The sequence below is a fragment of the Anser cygnoides genome, chromosome 29 (genome assembly GCF_040182565.1).
Source record: "Anser cygnoides isolate HZ-2024a breed goose chromosome 29, Taihu_goose_T2T_genome, whole genome shotgun sequence".
NCBI classification, from domain to species: domain Eukaryota; kingdom Metazoa; phylum Chordata; class Aves; order Anseriformes; family Anatidae; genus Anser; species Anser cygnoides.
Genome location: NC_089901.1, coordinates 4658070 through 4662497, shown reverse-complemented (window position 1 = coordinate 4662497; position 4428 = coordinate 4658070).

The window sequence follows — 4428 nt, the reverse complement described above, 5'->3', positions numbered from 1 at the left end:
CACTGCATCCCCAGTGGTGCCAGTGCACTCTCTGGACTCACTGCACTGCATCCCCAGTGGTGCCAGTGCACTCTCTGGACTCACTGCACTGCATCCCCAGTGGTGCCAGTGCACTCTCTGGACTCACTGCACTGCATCCCCAGTGGTGCCAGTGCACTCTCTGGACTCACTGCACTGCATCCCCAGTGGTGCCAGTGCACTCTCTGGACTCACTGCACTGCATCCCCAGTGGTGCCAGTGCACTCTCTGGACTCACTGCACTGCATCCCCAGTGGTGCCAGTGCACTCTCTGGACTCACTGCACTGCATCCCCAGTGGTGCCAGTGCACTCTCTGGACTCACTGCACTGCATCCCCAGTGGTGCCAGTGCACTCTCTGGACTCACTGCACTGCATCCCCAGTGGTGCCAGTGCACTCTCTGGACTCACTGCACTGCATCCCCAGTGGTGCCAGTGCACTCTCTGGACTCACTGCACTGCATCCCCAGTGGTGCCAGTGCACTCTCTGGACTCACTGCACTGCATCCCCAGTGGTGCCAGTGCACTCTCTGGACTCACTGCACTGCATCCCCAGTGGTGCCAGTGCACTCTCTGGACTCACTGCACTGCATCCCCAGTGGTGCCAGTGCACTCTCTGGACTCACTGCACTGCATCCCCAGTGGTGCCAGTGCACTCTCTGGACTCACTGCACTGCATCCCCAGTGGTGCCAGTGCACTCTCTGGACTCACTGCACTGCATCCCCAGTGGTGCCAGTGCACTCTCTGGACTCACTGCACTGCATCCCCAGTGGTGCCAGTGCACTCTCTGGACTCACTGCACTGCATCCCCAGTGGTGCCAGTGCACTCTCTGGACTCACTGCACTGCATCCCCAGTGGTGCCAGTGCACTCTCTGGACTCACTGCACTGCATCCCCAGTGGTGCCAGTGCACTCTCTGGACTCACTGCACTGCATCCCCAGTGGTGCCAGTGCACTCTCTGGACTCACTGCACTGCATCCCCAGTGGTGCCAGTGCACTCTCTGGACTCACTGCACTGCATCCCCAGTGGTGCCAGTGCACTCTCTGGACTCACTGCACTGCATCCCCAGTGGTGCCAGTGCACTCTCTGGACTCACTGCACTGCATCCCCAGTGGTGCCAGTGCACTCTCTGGACTCACTGCACTGCATCCCCAGTGGTGCCAGTGCACTCTCTGGAGTCACTGCACTGCTTCCCCAGTGGTGCCAGTGCACTCTCTGGACTCACTGCACTGCTTCCCCAGTGGTGCCAGTGCACTCTCTGGACTCACTGCACTGCATCCCCAGTGGTGCCAGTGCACTCTCTGGACCCACTGCACTGCATCCCCAGTGGTGCCAGTGCACTCTCTGGACTCACTGCACTGCATCCCCAGTGGTGCCAGTGCACTCTCTGGACTCACTGCACTGCATCCCCAGTGGTGCCAGTGCACTCTCTGGACCCACTGCACTGCATCCCCAGTGGTGCCAGTGCACTCTCTGGACTCACTGCACTGCATCACCAGTGGTGCCAGTGCACAATCTGGAGTCACTGCACTGCATCCCCAGTGGTGCCAGTGAACGCTCTGGACTCACTGCACTGCTTCCCCAGTGGTGCCAGTGCACTCCCTGGACTCACTGCACTGCATCCCCAGTGGTGCCAGTGCACTCTCTGGACTCACTGCACTGCATCCCCAGTGGTGCCAGTGCACTCTCTGGACTCACTGCACTGCATCCCCAGTGGTGCCAGTGCACTCTCTGGACTCACTGCACTGCATCCCCAGTGGTGCCAGTGCACTCTCTGGACTCACTGCACTGCATCCCCAGTGGTGCCAGTGCACTCTCTGGACTCACTGCACTGCATCCCCAGTGGTGCCAGTGCACTCTCTGGACTCACTGCACTGCATCCCCACTGGTGCCAGTGCACTCTCTGGACTCACTGCACTGCATCCCCACTGGTGCCAGTGCACTCTCTGGACTCACTGCACTGCATCCCTACTGGTGCCAGTGCACTCTCTGGACTCACTGCACTGCATCCCCTCTGGTGCCAGTGCACTCTCTGGACTCACTGCACTGCATCCCCTCTGGTGCCAGTGCACTCTCTGGACTCACTGCACTGCATCCCCAGTGGTGCCAGTGCACTCTCTGGACTCACTGCACTGCATCCCCAGTGGTGCCAGTGCACTCTCTGGACTCACTGCACTGCATCCCCAGTGGTGCCAGTGCACTCTCTGGACTCACTGCACTGCATCCCCAGTGGTGCCAGTGCACTCTCTGGACTCACTGCACTGCATCCCCAGTGGTGCCAGTGCACTCTCTGGACTCACTGCACTGCATCCCCACTGGTGCCAGTGCACTCTCTGGACTCACTGCACTGCATCCCCAGTGGTGCCAGTGCACTCTCTGGACTCACTGCACTGCATCCCCACTGGTGCCAGTGCACTCTCTGGACTCACTGCACTGCATCCCCAGTGGTGCCAGTGCACTCTCTGGACTCACTGCACTGCATCCCCAGTGGTGCCAGTGCACTCTCTGGACTCACTGCACTGCATCCCCAGTGGTGCCAGTGCACTCTCTGGACTCACTGCACTGCATCCCCAGTGGTGCCAGTGCACTCTCTGGACTCACTGCACTGCATCCCCAGTGGTGCCAGTGCACTCTCTGGACTCACTGCACTGCATCCCCAGTGGTGCCAGTGCACTCTCTGGACTCACTGCACTGCATCCCCAGTGGTGCCAGTGCACTCTCTGGACTCACTGCACTGCATCCCCAGTGGTGCCAGTGCACTCTCTGGACTCACTGCACTGCATCCCCAGTGGTGCCAGTGCACTCTCTGGACTCACTGCACTGCATCCCCAGTGGTGCCAGTGCACTCTCTGGACTCACTGCACTGCATCCCCAGTGGTGCCAGTGCACTCTCTGGACTCACTGCACTGCATCCCCAGTGGTGCCAGTGCACTCTCTGGACTCACTGCACTGCATCCCCAGTGGTGCCAGTGCACTCTCTGGACTCACTGCACTGCATCCCCAGTGGTGCCAGTGCACTCTCTGGACTCACTGCACTGCATCCCCAGTGGTGCCAGTGCACTCTCTGGACTCACTGCACTGCATCCCCAGTGGTGCCAGTGCACTCTCTGGACTCACTGCACTGCATCCCCAGTGGTGCCAGTGCACTCTCTGGACTCACTGCACTGCATCCCCAGTGGTGCCAGTGCACTCTCTGGACTCACTGCACTGCATCCCCAGTGGTGCCAGTGCACTCTCTGGACTCACTGCACTGCATCCCCAGTGGTGCCAGTGCACTCTCTGGACTCACTGCACTGCATCCCCAGTGGTGCCAGTGCACTCTCTGGACTCACTGCACTGCATCCCCAGTGGTGCCAGTGCACTCTCTGGACTCACTGCACTGCATCCCCAGTGGTGCCAGTGCACTCTCTGGACTCACTGCACTGCATCCCCAGTGCTGCCAGTGCACTCTCTGGACTCACTGCACTGCATCCCCAGTGGTGCCAGTGCACTCTCTGGACTCACTGCACTGCATCCCCAGTGGTGCCAGTGCACTCTCTGGACTCACTGCACTGCATCCCCAGTGGTGCCAGTGCACTCTCTGGACTCACTGCACTGCATCCCCAGTGGTGCCAGTGCACTCTCTGGACTCACTGCACTGCATCCCCAGTGGTGCCAGTGCACTCTCTGGACTCACTGCACTGCATCCCCAGTGGTGCCAGTGCACTCTCTGGACTCACTGCACTGCATCCCCAGTGGTGCCAGTGCACTCTCTGGACTCACTGCACTGCATCCCCAGTGGTGCCAGTGCACTCTCTGGACTCACTGCACTGCATCCCCAGTGGTGCCAGTGCACTCTCTGGACTCACTGCACTGCATCCCCAGTGGTGCCAGTGCACTCTCTGGACTCACTGCACTGCATCCCCAGTGGTGCCAGTGCACTCTCTGGACTCACTGCACTGCATCCCCACTGGTGCCAGTGCACTCTCTGGACTCACTGCACTGCATCCCCAGTGGTGCCAGTGCACTCTCTGGACTCACTGCACTGCATCCCCAGTGGTGCCAGTGCACTCTCTGGACTCACTGCACTGCATCCCCAGTGGTGCCAGTGCACTCTCTGGACTCACTGCACTGCATCCCCAGTGGTGCCAGTGCACTCTCTGGACTCACTGCACTGCATCCCCACTGGTGCCAGTGCACTCTCTGGACTCACTGCACTGCATCCCCAGTGGTGCCAGTGCACTCTCTGGACTCACTGCACTGCATCCCCAGTGGTGCCAGTGCACTCTCTGGACTCACTGCACTGCATCCCCAGTGGTGCCAGTGCACTCTCTGGACTCACTGCACTGCATCCCCAGTGGTGCCAGTGCACTCTCTGGACTCACTGCACTGCATCCCCAGTGGTGCCAGTGCACTCTCTGGACTCACT